This window comes from Melozone crissalis, unplaced genomic scaffold (genome assembly GCF_028551555.1).
Source record: "Melozone crissalis strain CALT ecotype California unplaced genomic scaffold, PUWL_Pcris_2 ptg000013l_1, whole genome shotgun sequence".
Taxonomy (NCBI): Eukaryota; Metazoa; Chordata; class Aves; order Passeriformes; family Passerellidae; genus Melozone; species Melozone crissalis.
The window spans coordinates 15150450-15170011 of record NW_026535791.1 but is presented as its reverse complement, the minus strand read 5'-3'; the positions used below and the strand labels follow the sequence as shown (position 1 = coordinate 15170011).

Here is a 19562-nt window from a genome sequence, read left to right as displayed (position 1 = left end):
GTGGCAGAGCCGCAGGGACTGTATCATACACACCATCAGAGGCAGGGGTGCCTTGCTATTGAATTTCCAAATGAACACAGACTGCTGCCTCCTAGTCCCAGAAGACCAGGATACATCTGAGTTTCACATGGTAACATTATGTATGGAAAGTCTATTTTAAGTAACTTTTTAGAAGTTTCTGAAATGCATTCATTATAATTTTTCTTCTCCTTCAAATTCTGTATAATTGAACTCCTGGAGTTAAGGCAGCCTGTCTTTTCAGGCAGACATTCATCAGGGGAAAAAACCCAAACCTGTCAGTCAAACTATTTTCATATTTTCAAAATGCACTTTTATCATTGGGTCAAATTATGGCAAGAGGTGACATCTAAGTGTCCTTGGTTAAGTGCAAGAATGATCTGCAGAGCACTTTTTGCAGAATATTAAAACCACCTAAAGTCATATTGATCAAAACTTTATGCAATACCATCAAGTATTCTCTCAGTGATGGCTGTTCAGTGAAAATCTGGAAAGGAGATTTAGGCTTGTTTTGTTTGTTTTAATTCAAGGTTTCTGGTGATAAATTTTGCTTCAGAGAAAAACCCACTATCTCTTCTATCAGCTTACATCTGTCCTCACTCTGAAAGCTGCCATCCCCTTTTAGCACATCACACTCAGGATATTTTCTCCAGCTACAAGCTCTAAATTGCCAGTGCGCCCCCTGGGCTCATTTATCTTGCAATTTTTTCATCCCTCTTAGTATACCTCCTGTTCTCCATTTACCTCATAATGCTTTTTCTTGCTTTTCTTTGCATTATTTTGTTTCCCTCCATTGACTCCACACTCCCCCTACAACGCAGGCACATCTCTTGCCTTAATCTGCCATGGGCCATTCTCTCACCCAAATATCTCTTCACAGCCACGATGTTACACTGTGCTGTTGTATTAGGGAAGGCAGGGATTCACCTCACCTAAATTCTGCCAATATGGACATCTATGCCTGAGCTTTCTTGCTGTTGTTATTGCCAATGGGGAGAACCAGATACTTCTGCCAGCCCGTTTCAGACACCTACCTTGCCAGGCAGTGAAGCTCACCTTGGAGGTGCACATCTCACTCCCCTGGCTGGAAGTCTAAGCTGCAGTTTTGGATATGAATATCTGTTTTGTCAGGCACCCACGGGATGAGATGAGCTGGGCTGAGCAAACTGTGCCTTGGGAGCTCAGTTGTCACTCTGCTACCTGCATGCCATATGAATCCCAGCAAGACACTCAGTCCTGAGGGACTTGGCTCCCACTCCTGTCCTTTGCCTGATAACTCTGGCACAGCGAGCTGCAGGAGAACAGAAAGCACGACTCAGTTTGCAACAGCTCATGAGAATGTCCCCAGATATAGATACATACAAATTAGAGACAGAAAGATGGTTGTCTTTCTGATTATTTTTCTGCCCATCCCCAGTGAATATGCCAACATATAACTATTAGTGTTTGACAGCGGGAGCTGCCCACTCTAACACATTTCCAACAACTGTGATGCCCTATATCTGCCTTTCCTCTGGAGAGAAAATTCATCCTGGACCTTTTCTTCCTACTTCCAAATGATGAATCCCATCTCCTCAGCCCCATTTCTTTACCAGACACTTAACTTTCTTGCTCCTTGTAAATCCCATTTTAAAGATCAGTATAAATCACACCTCTTGGCTATCACAGTCCCCTGTTTCTGCCCACCAGCCTTGCCAAGGCTGCTCCTGGCTTTCTTTATCATTCTTGCCATATTTGGGGACAGCATCTGCTTTTGAACCAGAAGTGAGGACAGCTACAGGGAGTTTCCCTCTGTCCTTTCTGATTTACGAGGTAGTTTGCCATAGATAAATGAGGGAAATGATGAATATTTTCCACCTCCCACAGGACAAAGCAGAGCTTCCAGGGTCTTTGTGCTACTGCATACCCATTAGCTTTCCTCAGAGGCTGAATTAAGTTGCTAAGCAGAGCCAGGAATTTTGCCTGTTTTCTAAACACTTGTTTATGGGATCACTAGCAAGTTACATAAATTTAGGATTATCACATACTCTGTGGGCACTGAGGGAGAAGCAATTCCACAGTTAACATGAGGTCAGATCAGGAAAACAGCAGCTACTATGTGTGCTTCAACTATGATCAGGCAACAAAAATTATGTCAATGCTTCTGCCTTGTAACTAGCTGTCAGGGGGCCAGAATGGAAAAGGCTAGAGCTGCATATCAGGGTGAACCTAATGATGCTAAAAGCCCTTTTTTTCTCCAGGTGGTCCTGCCATACCTTTACCTAGTCAACAATCCTTCCATTCCCCTTTCCCTGAAACATCTTCTTGTATGAGCATTTCTTTTCTTCAATTTCAGTTACAATTCTTCAGGGCAGGAAATCATGTCGTTTTTCCCTCAGGCAAGGTTAAAAACTACTGGAAACGTGGCATTCCTTGCGCTGTAATTGGACTGATGCTGGCTTTAGCCAGGTGCCTTCCAGGCAGGGATATCAGTAAGGCAGCTCTGCTCTAAGACACAGGGACAGGGCCACCCCCTTGGCAGGCTTCTGCATAGCCCCTTGTGCAGCCAGGCTTTCATCTCGTTTGAGGCTTTTAAGGTGCCACTGTGTTGTAAAACTGGAATAATGATCTAGGAATAATGATGATCATAGCATCCTTCTCTCTCCTCATGCACCCCTTCCACCTCTTTCATGTAGTTAGTAATCCTGTCATCCACCATTTTTCAAAGTGTTGTACATTTGTTTGTCTTTTTTTATTTGAATTATAAGCTCTTCAGAGCAGAGAATTTGCCTTTATCTGTGTTGGTAAGTACAATTTCAATTTACTGCACTATATAAATATTTTCTAATAAAAAGGGCAATAACAAGAATAATATATTTACCATAATACAGTTTCTAGCCTTCAAGATACAATCAGAAACAACCCAAAGTCAACAACAAGACCAAAAGATTTGCAGACCCTTTAACCACGAAGCTGAAGCCATGAAGCCACTTTGTGAAACCTTGGTAAATTAGTTACTTATATTCATAAATAGCAGTAAAGGTCCTTGCAAATTGACCCTCTGGAAAATATAAAGCAGAACATAACCAGTGTAAACCAGCAGAGCACTGCTCCACATATGTATTATAAGGGGCACAAATGGCCTCCCAGTTACTTTTTAAACAAATGCAATGTTAATACTTTCACTGCAACATTATGAATAAAGCATTTGGCCTGTAGCTATGAATATGGTATCTCATGGCTTTTGACTTGTTGGTTTATATCGTCATCCAGAAAATTTATGTACCGTGTTCTCTTGGAGTCAATCTTGACTCACCCCTTGAATGTGCAGAGGACACAGCCCATGTAGAGGGCTCTGGGGTGCAGCAGTTTCCATCAGCTTCCCCAGTGCAGCTGGATGGCCACCACTCACTGCCCTCCCCACAGCAGCACAGAGCTCTTCTGGCACACAGGAGGAGAACAGAGTGCCAGGGTCAGTGTCCAGGCCTCTTTGGCACCATCTCTGCCCGTGCTGTTAATGGTTTCTTTGTTCTTTAAAGCTCTGAGGTATCAAATTAATCAGAATAACGGTGATGATGCAAGAGATTAAACTGTCAGGAGTATGAACTGCCCTTGTTTATCCAGGTGATACTACAGGAAGTGCAAAGCAGATACATGTAGAGGACAAAGCCCTGTCCTTGGAATTTATGGTCCGAACGGAAAATGCTTTGTGAGACCACTATATTTCCGTCTAAAATATATGGTTTAATTTAGGAGTGCCTAAGTGACCCCAGCAGCTTCTGATATATAAGTGGTCAGGTCAAATGACCTCTATGTACTTTCTTGCCTGAAGCTCAGAGCAACGGCAAGTGGAGCACTTTGAATGGATCCCATTTGTTATTCTTTTAATTGCCTACTAATATTTCTTTTGGTGGGAAAGACTTAATAGAGCCCTTCTGCCTCCAAATGTCTTCCAACTTATCCAAACTGCAATTCAGCCAAAACAAATACAGGTCTTCAGTTCTCTAGAAATGAAAAAGAAACTTGACAGGGGTCCAGGAGATTCCTGTTCCGCATATAGCTCTGTAGCACACCTTTGGCAAGCAATTTAAACCATCTATACCTTGATCTCCCACCCATGAAATGATCTGATTATACTTTCTTTATCCCAGACTTTATTAATCTTGCCTAGCCAGGCTGTTCTCTGATAATGGGGTATGTCCAGCATCACAGGACCATGACCCGGGCCCGCAGAAAACACAGGATTGCATCAGGTTGAGGAATACTCTTTCCCCATAAAATTCAATTCTAAAGCAGAGCGGAATAAACAAAACAAACAAAACAAACCCAATTATCACATTTTCCTATGGAATTACTGTTTATCTGAACATGGAGAAAATAGCAAGTTTCCTTTAAAAGCACTTGCAATGAAATTCACACTCTGTCAGGTGTAAATTACAGCCTGTATCTCATCTTGTTCTATCTACAGCTCCTTTCATAGTCATGCATAGCACCAGTGTACAAAAATATTTCCTGCATGTGATCAAGCAAGTGTGGGCATCTAAGATGCAGGCAAAATAGGAGACTTTAAAAAAAATGTTTACTGGTATCTTAAAAGAAAACTAAAAGTTTGTAATCATGCCATTTCTCAATCAGATAAGGTGAACTACAATTGTCCTTGAGAACACAATTCAAGTAAACCTAAGAAATATTTTCTTCAGGAAGTTGCAGAGAACCGAGGGAGCTAAAAATAAATGACAGAAAGAAATAACAGTCCCAGGAACACAATTATGTTGTGCAATCACAAATACAGTAGATCACTTAAATTAAGGCCGGATCATAATAGAGTTGCTCAGTGGAATAGCGTGGAAAACAGGCTTTTCATCTTTTTTTCCCCCAGTGTTTTATGCAAGATCTGATTGCACATGCTCTACGACATCTAATAGATTACTTCGGACAAATATCTTCACACCATAGTAAACTCTGCAGAAGCCTGGTTTCTGGTTCTAGACTCATCTCTGAAATAGTGAACTCCTCCCTGAGTCCCATGGATTGGAGATACTGCAAAGGGCACCAGTGGCACACAATGAAGCATCACTGAGTTTGGGAGGAGTCACCAGATGGAGTTGTAGTACACTTACACTGTCATGTTATTTCAGGGTCCATATTTCAGGGTACAAACAAGATTTCAGCCTGGGTAGAAATTCAATGTTGTTAATCTTCTTTAGGACAACTGTGGCTAGGGGCAAGGAAGTGGTGTATTTAGTTTAATTACACGTCCAGAAATGCCTGAGCTAGGAAATTCTCTCTTTAAAGATGGCAATTTCCTTTCATTTAGGAATAGTTTAAGCGTCCTAATTGTTAAGCTATCTACACAAATACTATACCTCAGGTTTACTACTGATTAGGTTTCCAAATGCTTATCAGTTGTTAAAGACTGGGTATCTGTCACAGTGCAGAAAGAGAAGCAAGAATTTTCTGAATGATAAAAATTTTTGGGGCACTAAAATTAAAAATCTGCTCATTCAAATACGGCCTGAACAAAACAGTTTTGTATGACTTCTCAGTGAATGAAAAGAAATGTCATACCTGCTATGAATGGCTACAGAACTTCTGAAGATTCTGCAGACAGGCCACCCGACTTTCCTGTCATATCTGGCACAGGTTTTTGCATTTTACAGGATAAGACAATCAAGCTTTGACCCTTAGCTTCCTCATAATCAACATTTCTTCTAGTAAATTCAGTTTAATTGGAATTTATTCATGTTTCTAAGGGGAGTTTAATGATGGAAAGATTCATACTTCATCTCAACTCAGTGGTACTAAGATTCACGTATGCAGATCCATCACTGAGAATGGCCTGGCCTCTGTTAGCATTAATTGGAGCATATTAAGAGACTTAGCAGGAAAAAAAATCCAAATATGAAATGTCAAGAGACAGATCCATCTAGTTTCATATCCTGTAGTTATAATATACCTTAATTACTGTTAATTAGGAGATATTGTTACTGGTGGAAGATCATCTGACATAGTTTCTGTTGGTGATTAAACACAGAATGGAATTCAATATATTTGTTGAATGTGAGATCTGTTTATTGTGACTGTACAATTCTATCTAGAGTATCATTCCTACTACAAAGCAAAACAAAAGAAAGTTGCAGGTCAAAAACATTTCCCTTGACTCATGATGCTTTAATATTCCCTGCTGCCTTCTTAAATTTTCTGCTGCTGGCCCCTTAGGACTCCAGCACATGTTGCAGCTCCCACTAAGGAGGGATATGAGGCTTCTCACTGGGCTTCAACTGAGCTACATCAGAGCCTAAATGAACAGCAGATATAGGAAAAGGCTGAAGGAAGACATGTGCTACAGGAATTGACCTCTGTGGAAGAACAGTCAAGTTGGACAGAGAATCAATGAAGGCTTCAGTACCATTTGTGAAAGAGTAATCTTTGATTTATTGGAGGAGTGCTATTATGTGGAATCCTTTCCTTATACAGTGTAAAATACAAAAATTAGAAACTCAGGCTGAAGGCATGAGCTCAGCTTCTGCTGGTATCAATACAGTTTGCTCACACTCATTGATCTGTGGCTATATATGACCCTGAAATACGTTTTGCTGGGCTGCCTGAGATCTTTGCTCATGCCCAGAATAGAAATGACAGGATTGGTTTTATCACTGAAAAGTAAGCAGTACATATCTTCTGCCTGCAAAGTAACCAAATTAACATTTGTGAAGTAATCTTTTCTCAGTTACCAAAAAAACAAAAAAAGGAAAAAAAAAACCAACCCACCAGCATAATTGGCTAGACTACTTGTACTAGGAAAAATCTTGGTTTTCACAAACTCTGTGCACACTGGTTTCCTAAATACTTGTTTACTCTGAACTGCAACAATTGTGATAAATCATTTGCTATTTACTCTTCAGTGCTGCTATATGCTTTGGGCAAAGATTTTTTCAGTTCCTTATTTATTTATTTCTAATAGCAAAATCACAATTTTAACACATTTTCCCATTCCCAGTGATAGATTTTATCTTTGATATGTGATCCAGGTATTTAACTACCTCTCCCTACATCTCCCATGAATTGTTTACACAGCAACTTGGCAGCATAATTTGCATATCACAGGAAAGATCCCATTACATGTTCCCAGAGGTGCGGTTTCATGAGCTTTATCACTTTCTTGCACCTAGGCACATCTCAGAAGCTGAGTGTCTGGTTAATCCAGAAAGGCATTTCTTGGCTGCCAATAGTAATTAAACATTAATAGTGCAGTTATAACATTTCCAGCCACTCAGAACCTATCCTCCCATTGTTTTAGACAAATATAACACCCAAAAAGATATTTATCTTTTTATACAAATTTTTCTGCCACAGGAAAATCACAGACCTTTGTCTTTAATGCGTTCTGTCCAGCTGTTGCAGACTTGACCTAAAATAATTAAACAAGGAACAAATGCACAAAGGAAAAAAGTTGGAAAAAAGGAAAATATGCTTAGAAGCAGAGGAACTGAACATACCACAGAAGAGTCAGAGAGGATGTGGAGCTGAACATGGTATTTGCTCTCCAGACTCTAATTTGGTGACTGAGTGGGACAATGGCCCTAACTGCAGGCTTCATGGTGATGAAATGTCCATGTTTGGGTGTATTCCAGATTATTCTTCACCATTGTATGAAACATTAAAAAATTACAGTAGTGTGACTTTCACTGAGAGGAACACTTACTCCAAGAGCACTCTAGCAACATCAATGCATATAATCACTAGGGATCAGGGCACAGGAATTAAAGGGAAGGCAGAACCACGAGTCAAACACCAACAAATTTACTTGCATAAAGCACTGCTGCCTCCAGATCTTTTCCCAATAAGCAGAGAAACAGTACTGTGCCTTCAAGCAGAGTTTTCCAATGCACTTTTGGGGGAAACAAACACTGCAGGTACCAAATTTTGTTAACTTTGATTTTCCCTCTACAAATCCACCTTGCAGTAAAAGACTACTCACATGAGGTTTCAGAAATGCAAACTCTCTGTGAATTTGGATTCTGAGCTCTGGAGTAGAATTCTTAACAAAACTAAGGCACTTTTCAGAAAGTGCCCCACGCAAACCTAGTAACACCCCTCCAGTTCCATTCAGTGCAATAGCCAACCCAGCATCCTTCTCCCTAGCAATACAAAAACCCCACAAACTCCTCAACACCAAAGAAGGCTTGAAGAAAGAGAAAGGGTTAATTCACTGACAAAACTAATGGGCTATTGAGTCAGTAGCCTTTGAGTTACAAAGTCAACCTCAGCGAACATTGATTGAAACTGGTCATATCTCACAGCCCAAGATTGCATTATATAGTGCAACAGCCAGCAGTCACAGTGACAGAGCAACAGGGAGATGAAGCACAGCTCTCTTCTCAAGTCCAAGTATAGCCTGGTGGGCAGGAAGGAAAATCAGAGCTGTTCCTGCCTGTTTAAAAGAGAGCATTTAGTTTTTGAGCCTGTCAGCATGATACTTTTTGAATGCATTATGTTCACTGACATGCCACCCTGACATTTTGTTTAGTAGTACAAAAAAACCCGAAACCTACAACAAGAGGTAAGGTTATAAAATCAAATATGATGTTTTCTGCATGTTAAAAGAAGCATTGCTTCCACAGAGACCTGGTAGCTCAAACAGCTGCAGCGCAGTGCCAGTACATGAAAACCACAAAATGGAACTGACCTGGGTTTCACGGTTCAAGCGTGCTGTGGCAGAGATCCCGGCACGACTTCCAAATTCAAAGCTTGAATAAACACAGTTGTAGTTTCTTGAAGTGGATGCTTTTAATGAAGTCTGAAAAGGGTGAGAGAAAGGGCATATATTCCTGGAACTTATGTCTCTTAGGTAGAAATTCTGCCTGGAGAAGCCCAGCTCGTGACTGTTTGCTATTAAGACTGTTCGGGAGAGAGGGAGCGTCTTTGAGTTCACATACTTAATGCTCAGTGGTGTGTCTGCGGAGTGGCAGGAAATAAACAACAGTGAGGAGGGGTTAACCAGAGACCTGCTGGCTAAAATCTATATGCCTGGAAACAGAAGGGAGAGGGCTGCAAGGTCAGATACAGTTCAATTGTTTCCAATAGGGGGATCTGCCACAGAGCTACCTAGGCACAGACACAGACACCTATCAAAGGCTGTACCCATTTTCCATCTCCCCCTAAAGCCAAAATAGCAGTTGTGCATGATGTCATGTCAGTTTTTCCAAACTGATCTAGAACGTCCTAATTCCCAAATATAGCATCACTAGGAAGCTATACAGTAAATAGAAGAAGAGGACAGAGAGATCAAAAAAGCCACCTATGCATGGTCCTCCATCACATCTGAAACTCCTAAATCACACCCTGAGATGAGTTCTCGAACTTACTTCCTAAGACAGCTGTGTGCCTTATGAAATAATGTCCCCATTCTGCCATAACTGCATCCAGGGAACATCCACACAGATGGTCAGATGCAAGGAAAAGTGTCTCTGAGCCTGACAGGAGATGGTAGAGGGAAAGTCCCTTTCCTTGGAGCCTATCTACCAAAATTTCATCACTGCACCAAGTCACAATTGACTCAGCAGGCAGGCAAGGGAAGTGCTTTGTGAAGGCACCAGCCATGTTTGCAGACAGAGGCATGGAAGTGGGCACGGGGCACAGTATGCCCCATGTCAGAGAGTCCAGATGTGAGGATGGCCTCAGAGCAAGAGGGACAGAGGCTGCCCACTACGTGTGAAATGTGCAGAGGAAGAATGAGCTAAGCTATGCTTCCAAAGAGCTCCTTCTGCTGCAAGATGCAAAGGATGCAGCAGACATGCTCCAGAAGATCCATCACAAGCACCAACACTGGCAGAAATCAGATATGGTTGCAGACATTTCTCTTTGGCTTTTTGCCAGCAGCTTTTCTTAGAGAAGGAAACCTTTCTTAGAGAACGACCTGGGATACTGCCTCCCCTTCCCCCCAGAAAAACCCAAATTCAAACCCAACTCGATTAACTGAATTGGTGGACAATGGTATTGAGGAAACACTCAGTAGCAATGGAGAAATATACTGTAAAGCATAAAGTAGTACTGTGATTGCATGCATTTTTTTGCATACAGAGTATTTATAGATGCTAACCCGGGCAATTTCATATCTGTAGATATTTACTCTGTGCTTGTCAAATGAAATGGCATTTTTCATCCCATTTTGACTGGAAGAGAGAATTTGTTTGGATTATAAATTGTTTAGAATTACTTGTTAATGCTGTCAGCTTTTCTGTATCTGCTTGTAGGAGGGACAGGAGGGAGAAAACAAATAATACATTACACATAAAAACACAGTGGAGAAAAATAGAAAGCAAGCTCTGTTTTCAACACATTTAAACTGTTCAAATTAGAAGAATCAGTTGCTGTGGAAGCAGATCTGCAGCTGAATAAAACCTTTCACCTGTCCAACATATGAAATATTTATTATCTGAGGGTGACTAGAGACTAAATAAGCCAGACATACAATGCAGAAAGCAGACCCTGGCTCATCATCTGGCTCATCACCTCCCTGATTTTCATAGGTCTTGTGGCAGCCAGATTAGATTTTGCCATAAATAAAGGGAAGTGGGCTCAATTACAGTATAGGGTGTCAGGAGAAATAAAACTAGAGGAAAGCAACTTCTCAACTTTAATTTAACCAGGTTGGTGAAGCAAAATGATGATCCTCTGCTCTGTTTAGTAAGGCTGGAAAATGTTATCATTTCCAATTAGAGAGAAGAGCCCACTCTCTCTTTAGATAATTACTTTTCCAATAAATTATTCTTGGCCACTTGTTTTCCCATAAAAAATGGCTAGTCTTTTCGTCTTGTAGAAGTTTTTGCGTTGTTTTCCCATCTTTTTTATTTCCTTACTTTGTGTGGGTTGGACTTAATTTATTATGGGGCTGAAACTTGGCAGAGATCCTGACACAACAATATGAAAAATGCTCATACTAAAATTCAGTGATGGGATTCCTTGTTCATTTTATCTCAGAGCCTCCCTGATAATTCAGTCCTGCAAAATTGAGCACAATTGATGTAAAAGTGGGTATGTAATCCAGGCAATTTTATTTTCCATAAAAATACTTTAGACATTTCTTTTGCTGTAGACACAACCCTGACTATGAACAAAAGCCAAAGCCATTATTTAAGAAAGTGATAATTTTGCATAGCTGCTTTCAGCGGTGAATCACACTTGGAAATAACATTTTTGCCCTTTATCACATTCATTTCCTAGAAAATCTGGATTTCCAAGGCCTTTGGCATCCTTACTATAGCTAAACAGCTTTAATGTCTGCATTCTAAGATGCTGAAATTGTCTAATTAAGCTAAGGGTTAAAAATAAAGCAAAATTCCATTCTTATTAAATCATAAATGATACTATGATAAAGTATATTTCTGCTAAGTCTGATGTCTATGTATGAAATGACTGAAAAGTTTTAGTGAGTTAACACAAAACACCAAAATATGATCACTTCTTTCCATTTATGCCTACTGCATTTGGCAATTGCATGAAGACTTTAGCAGTAAATACTGGATCAGTCAACATGATTTCAAGTCAGATTTACAGGCTCTTGGGTGCTGCATAGGACTGATCCTGCCTCAGCAATTAAGATGGAAGTGAGGTAAGATAGGGAGGGGAGAAAGAGCAGCAGGAGAAAAGATGCCACATGGTATCCGAGCCACTGAACAAACTGTGCCATCACAAAACCAATGCACACACTGCAGAAACATGGGGATTCCTGGCTTCACAGAGGCAGATGATATTTATCTCTAGCCTCTTCCACAACACAATAGACCTTAAAATATTAATCAGTCCTCTCTTCCAGTTATGCTCTTCTGGCATGAGTCCTGTGCTTTAATAGAGTGCGCCTCTGACGGTGGAGGGCAGGAGCCCTTTCCATACGTAGCATATAATACTCAGTTATACACTCTGGCTTTTCCTAGTCTCAGCCTCCATTTTCATTGCTTCTGCGCAAATAACTTCCTTCACATCTGTTACAGTCCCTTTGCCCTCTCACAGAGTGCTGCGCTTATGCTTTCCCAAGTTTGCCAGAAAGAGATTGCTAGGCTCCAAGTGCCCCAAAAAGCACAGAACGTGCCTTCTTTCCTGCCTTTCCATCTGCCTGGAATACCCTCCCTTCTTTCCCACCATGGTACATCAAGTACCTTCCCTTTCTTTGAGAAAACTGAGACTCCATCTGTTCGGCAAGTTGCTCCATCTGCAACAACGGCAAGTCCAGTGATGTGTTGCCAATATTCCAACAAAGGGCTCCTCTAAAGCCATTCCCCTGAGTCAGTAACACAGCCCACGTACCCACGGTGGGGATGCTCGCAGACAGGGGGCGTGTGGAACTGGCAGGCTTTTTGCATTTGGTTTTCCCATTTCCACAAAATGCTTTCCCATATCCAAGGAAAGAGGCAGCGCCATTTGGCAAATACATTTCTGTGCCTCCTACCAGAGCCGTTAATATTTGGGTCCTGGGAATTAAAAAATAGCAAACAAAAGAACCCGCTTTGTTGAGACAATTGCAGTGTGTGCACCTGGACAAAAGACAAGGGATGACAGTGGTAGGGAGGGATCTAAATCCCTTTAAGGGACTCCTCAGGACCATATCTGTGTCAAGCCAATTAATGAAAGGGCCCCGGTTACAAAAAAGGAAATCATGCCAAGTTTTCCTTTCAGCGTGAGCTAGTGAAGGCTTGAGCTCTGCAAACATGACTGGTCAGTTTGAGGACAAGGGTGAGGGAAGAGGGGTGAACAGTGAAGGCAGACAGTTCTTCAGAAAGGAACTGTACACCACTTTTGCCATTCATTCTTCTGTATCAGGTGTGAATACATATCATACAGTTTGTAAATACATACATATGCATGTGTGTATAAACACACATGAATTAGACAGTTGCTTTTACAACCTTTGGCTACTGCTTTTGCTTCAAAAGCTGTTCTATCTCAGGCATTTTAGAAGTCCAGGCTTGATAGTTTTCCATATGTGGTTATACAGAAGTTGATACAGGCAGGACAGGATGCTCTGACTGCATGTACTTTGGATTGACCACTTTTCCTGTTGCTGTTTATTAGCTGCACAGTCTTAGATTTATGACAAGTTTCAGAGACATATAAATGTCCAGCTGTTAAATTAAATTGAAAAAATGGAACTCCCAAATTTTTCAAAGATAAGAGTACAATATATTATTTGCCTTCTTTTTTTTTTTAATCAGCAGGTTTTTTAGGATGGTCTTCATAAAAAATAGGAGAACACTCTGCAGAGAAATAGGACAACAACTCTGTTCTGTTGGAACACATGATCACACCCCTTCAAATCTCTTACCTTGATTGCTTTTTAAATAAGGAAAATTAAACCAAACAAAAAAAATCCCAAAACCCAAACTAATCAATCAAACAAAACACAATAAAACAACCAAAAATTGGACTCAACAACTCAGTGTTGAGTTCAACAGATGACTTTTGTTGGGTTTGAAGAATAAAGAATGCAAGATTAGCAGGAGTGGTTGCCATCATATAGCTTAGTTTGATAGTATTAAAATATAATACATGGGCAAATTATAACACTACATCATCTCTATTTATATGCCAGGAAACCATTTTAGAAGTATGTTCTGCTTTTGTCTACTTTGGCTGCAACATAAATGGCAAAGTGTCAAGCCTTTTACCTAGAAATGCAAGCAATGCCAGTGTGTCTGTCCTGTAATGAGTTCTTCCAGAAAGAAATCCTGATCCTTATCTAGCAGAGCACATCAGCACATTTTGGAGATCACCCATCTGTAGCAAAACACTCTGGAACAAATTTATGTTTAAAGCATTTGCTGAACAGGCAGAGATGAGGCAGGAGCCCAGTCAGACTGTGGAGCTGTGACCTGTTTCACACAACATGCACTGCCATGCTCAGAGCTGCCCTGCACAGCCACCCCGCTGGCTCCAGCATCACCATGGGCCCTCCACACAAGAGGTCTGAAGATCACACCATATAAAAATAACAAAAGCCAAGCACAGCCCAAATCAAAGGATCACTGAGAACTTTCCTTTCAAGCCAGGAAAGACAAAAACTTCCTAAGCAGAGGTGTGGTCTGAGAGGGATGGAAGACTGCTGGCCCAGGGCACAGACATGCAGAGCCCCAGAAATCCCAACCAGCTAAACTGGTAAGGCATGGGTGGAACATAAAGGTCATTCTCTCCTTTTTTCAGACAACATGAATAAAATGAGGTGCAGAGAAAAACCCCAAAAGTTAAAATCTGCTAAAAATCTTCTAAGGCAAAGCTACGACAAGAATCTGAAATTAATCCAGATCTGCTCAATTCTACTCTGATTCTCCAACCATCAGATCAGCAACCCTCCTGGCTTTGAAAGAAGCATTCAAATCATAAGTAAAGCAATTTATATTTCCATCATGTTATCAAGGCAAGGAAGTAAAAATGTTTTGCAAAGAATTGTCCAAGTCACAACTGAGAGGAGCTGAACCAGTTAAAGTGGGGCAGAGAGTTTGACACTCATAGGAGCATTTTTCTCTTCCAAACAGGTGTGTGTTAATTGCCTTCTCATTTTTCTCTATTTTCTTCAAATCTCTCATAATCCCAGTAATGTGTCCAGATCACTTTCACTTAGATTTGATCTTGGCAAAGCATCTTATCAGTCTGCTCCCTAATCCATGCTCCCACAGCAACTGCACGGAAAGTCAGTTCATTTTCCCAGAGCGAGTTCTTTATAATCTATACAGCTCTCATCTGTTTTAATCACGCGAAAAGGAAAACGACATCCCATACAAAAAGCTCACTTTTCCTTTTGGAAAAAAAAAAGTTCCTTCCCTTATTAGTATATGAGTGAACAGGAACACAAAGCCACCAGCCCTAACTTGAAACCAGAGGGGTTATGTTAGGCCATAAGGGGTCCAGTCAGTTTGTGAGTGGGATGGTTAATAATATACCATGACTTTGAAACATTCTGTATTTTCAAGTTTGTAAAGTGATACCCATCATACAAGCCAAGCTGGGAACGACATGAGAGAAACTAGCTGGGCTGTGTTTCCTCTAGCATTCATACTTAATTCTCCTCTTCTACCTGTTTGCTACCACCTCTTGGCCTCAGTGCACCCTGTGTCCCTCCTGTGGACCCTTCTCTCCATGGATGCCACAGCCCTCTGCAGGAATAAAACTTGATGATCTAGCCATGAGATTCTACTGGGCTACCACTGTATCATCGTCCTTTGCAAATGCTGCTTGCAAAGAGGAGGGAAGATGACATTGAGATGCATGAGTGGAACAATCTTGTACTAAAATTCTGTGGTGATCATGTTAGTCTGATCCTTTAAGCTGACCACAAACTTCCAAACTGAGAATGCAAGTGGTGCTGATAGGAGCAAGCCAGTGAAACAAGAAATACCTCAGTGTGAGTACTGACAACAAAAGATGTCAAACTTCTCTCTTGCCTTCCTCTCTCTGAGAAAAGATCCGTTTCTCAAAGGACAGACTTCTTTCCAAAATCACACATTAGCCATTAGCTCTGAAGCTGGACAACACTGTATGCCACTGAAGCATTGGCTGCAGCGGAGTTTCAGCTCCAACACACACCTGAAGGACCCCTCCTCCTCGTTTTTTTTCTACAGTCGTTGAACATCCCAACATTCCAATGCATTACCTTTTAGTCAAACCTATATAAACAGTCTCCTAACAAATATGGGCATGTGTGGGCACACATGCATGTACTAACAGACCAATCAACCATCAAGCCAACACTGTGAATTCATACTTAGCCTCCAACTTGCTCAGTATCCTATTTTAAATTATCTCTCCTCAAATATTTTCTTCACATTCCCTCAAACTTTTTTACTGCTTCAACTCTGTACAGCTGCTTCTTCATGAGGCAATTTTGTTGCTCAGTTAACTATCACATTAATCAGGTGAATGTATATCTAACAATTGCTCATTAAATCAGGTCTCCAGTACTGCTGAAAAATAATTAAAAACCTGTTTCCAATAAACAAGCTATAAAGGCATTAAGGACAAAATAGTGTGTAGGAAATGTATTAGAAACACAGGGAAAGAAAATTCTGACCAGGCACGGGCTGGGCAGATTTAGCTGAATACTGCTGTAATTGCTCATAGTGTCAGGCTAATAGTAAAAAGAAAGTTGTAAATATTCACTTCAAATTAACAATGAATGTACTGTGGCTGAATACAAGCTCCTTTTATGTTTGCTTCCTACAAAGAGTCATGCAAATTCAAAGCTTGTATGCTCCACTGTTTGTTTCCAGAATAGGGGGTATAATTGATATGGGATTTACACAGCTTGACAAAGCAAGGGAGGCCAGGCTCCCCAAATCTTTTGGATCCAGCACACAAAGTTAATTAAACAAACTGTAAAGGAGCTGTACCAGTTCCCTGCAACTTCTTCATCTAGCACCGTGCACAAGGATACCTAATTACAGTTTGTCAGCATCTGAGGTGATGAGAGAAACCTGCCATCAGGCAACTCAAACACATATAAACTAGAGGTAATAATACTTCCATTGAAAGAACAACAGACTAAATTTGTCAGGTAAGTGGTTCGCTTTGCTTTAATTGCTACACACAAGTGAAATGACACGGTAAGATCTCAGTGACCAGATAAAATATGTCATTTTCTCCCCACCCAGTGAACCATGCAATGCTTTACAGATGAGTCACAATTCCCTGCCTGCATTAAAGAAGAACAATTGGAAATGATTTAAAATTTAGTTTTTAAATTGAGCCATTTTAAATCAGGTTCAAGTCAATCACACCCTCTCTAAGTCAGTCACTGATGGCAGAGGCAACTTAGCAAAAATGAGCATTTATACTTTGCAATTCTTCTGAGTGTTTAGTTAGGATTGTGGTGGTTAATCTACTGTTCCACTTAATTAAATACTGTTAAAATTGTACTTTAGGCCTCGTCTCATATCTTGCTAACACAATTACAATCTAGAAGTCTCCATTTTACATCAATCACTAATTTGCTCTCCAGCACTGCAATTTCTTGTTACAAAGCACTCATCTCTATCAAGTCAAGGTGTGCTGAGTGCTCCTAGCACCACAGCAGCCACTTGCCATGGTGAAACTGTGGCCCCAGAATAAGAATCAGTAGCTGTCTTCCTCCTGAAAGGCAGTGCTGTACCCCAGAAGGAATTCCATGGCATGTGACAGAAGTCATATAAATACACTACACGCATACAGTTTTGGAAGGGTACTCCTGAACCACGGGTGTGCTAAGGAGGTCTGTGCTGACAACACACTGCCAGCTGAACAACAAGCAGTAGAATGAATTTAACTTTATAACAAAAGCAAAGACCAGATAATAGACAGATGATTATCAAATCCACAGAATTAGAAGATTTTTTAAAAGCAGATAAAACCTCACACTCACTATAGCTGAACTTCCCCCATCCTCTAGAAAGCAGATGCATCTTGTAAAATAGCAGCAAGAGAAGGGAAAGGAGGACATCCTGACAAGCAAACCAAGGATAGAAGTGAGATATTTATCTTGGTTTGTATCTGAGTTCTCTTCACACATTTCTGCAAGGTTTAGCTCTGCATTGCAAGCTTACACGACACTTGCTCGACAGTAATTTCCCAGCCTCACTGTGCATTAAATTAGATGGTGTTTTCCTAGCTATTGTTTTATGTTTCCATTTCACGTGTAAAGATTCTCTCTGCTTGCCTCTTCGGGAGGCATACACATCTATATAAGCATTACTTAAACTCACACAGAACATATGCTTGTGTGTAACCAAAAGCTTGCACGAGTGCATCTCTTTTGAAGTTTGCTGCTTATTAATATGGGGCCAAAAAAAGCCTTTCAAAGGGAATCTAAATCCACTGCTTTTGGAAATCAATTATGTCTCAATGAATAAGTGTCAATCATCATCTATCCTAACGGCAACATTTTGAGAATATTGTAATTCTCTGCAATGGTTTCTTGGAGATTAAAGCATATAGATACTTAGGGTATTAGATATTTCTAAGCAAAAAAAAATTAATTGTGCCTATTTTTTGCTCAACGGGTAGGTAATGGAAAAACTATTGAAAATTAAATACAATTTAAAGCAGTCTTTGCCCGAGAGTAACCTGTGTGTGTAAAACATCAATGCTTTTGTCATGAAAATGCTTCAGGAAACTTTCATGGAAGAAGACAAATTGTTTTGGTCTCTCAAAAATTACAATCTTGGCTGCTTACCATTAAACTATACAATACATTCTGGTTTGTGAAGCCAAAGCTTTATTTCTCAAAAGCTTTATTCAGTAGCCAAGAAAGCCAATGTTCAGAAAGTAAGAGTGAAACGTAACTGATTTGGTCACAACTCTTTCATTGTCTTTTATAAGCCTACAATGATCTGTATATTGTACTGATAAACAGCTCTTGCTGGCTAAGTAAATAAAACTGATGAAATCCATCTGGTCTTTACTGTACATGTTTCTTGCAAGAACACCAGTTTTCATAGGATTTCTTTCCTTTTTCCCAGGAAGGCAGAACTGTGCAAGATCTGTCCCAAATGAAAAGGAATAAACTGCTAGTTGTAAAGCCAGATGTTTCAACAATAACCATAAGATGATGTGGTAGGCAGAAAAACCCTATATGTGATATTTGTGGTAAACTGCTCTGATTCTGCGCTAGTTTCTACTCTGTTTTTCAGAGAAGGACAGAAACATTCATTGAGATATAACCAGCTTTAGAAAAAACTCTAAAAAAACTCTTTGCAATTTAGAGTTTTGCACCCTCATTCATCTCCCAGGTTGTTTCATACCTAGAAGCAGTGCTACTGTAGTGTCTGGCATGATGGCAACCCAGTTGGTTCTAACACATCAGGGACGTTTCATCTTTTTCTTATTTTTTTCATGAGACAGGTATGTCCTGTTTCCAGACTTTCATTACAGAACAGATATATTGAAGTCCATTGAGCTGGTTTTGGCTGAAATAAGAGTTAATTTCTATTTTTCTTCACAGTAGCAGGTATGGGGCTGTGTTGTGAATTTGTGAGAAAACAGTGTTGATAACACAGGGATGTGCTGGTTACAGCTGAGCAGGGGTCACACTGAGTCAGGGCCTTTTCTGCCTCTCACCCCGACAGAGAGTGGCTGGGATTGTGCAAGGAGCTGGGAGGGGACACAGCTGGGACAGCTGACCCCAGCTGACCAAAGGGATATCCCATAATACACGGTGTCATGATCAGCATATAAAGCTGGGGGAAGGAGAAGGAAGCAAGGAATGTTAAGAGTGATGGTATTTGTCTTCCCAAGTCACCATTACATGTGATAGAGCCCTGCTTGGGGATGGCTGAGCACCTGCCTGCCCATGGGAAGTGGTGAATGGATTCCCTGTTCAGGTTTGCTTGTGTGCTCAGCTTTTGCTTTCCCTATCAAACTGCCATTATCCCAGTGCAGGATTTTCTCACTTTAACCCATCTTATCCTCTCCCTCATCCCACAGGGAGAAGGAGTGAGGGGATGTGTGGGGCCTACCTGCCAGATGAATTAAAACACAGCACCCATATAAGATCTAGCTTTCATATGTACATATTCCATAAACATAACCTATCCCTTGCTGTA

The 19562-nt window shown here is 40.7% G+C and overlaps 1 protein-coding gene across 7 annotated transcripts in view; it reads right to left on the bottom strand.

The window, feature by feature from the left end:
* The window catches only part of ENOX1 (ecto-NOX disulfide-thiol exchanger 1), a 356774-nt gene that overhangs the window by 141437 nt on the left and 195775 nt on the right, over positions 1 to 19562 (bottom strand). For 6 of the 7 annotated variants that reach the window (XM_054271527.1, XM_054271533.1, XM_054271532.1 and 3 more), the window contains exon 4: positions 8687 to 8797. The exons of the other annotated variant lie outside the window; for it this stretch is intronic. The gene's annotated coding sequence lies outside the window, so the exon portion shown is untranslated. The remainder of the gene's footprint in view (positions 1 to 8686; positions 8798 to 19562) is intronic. 7 annotated transcript variants of the gene reach the window in all.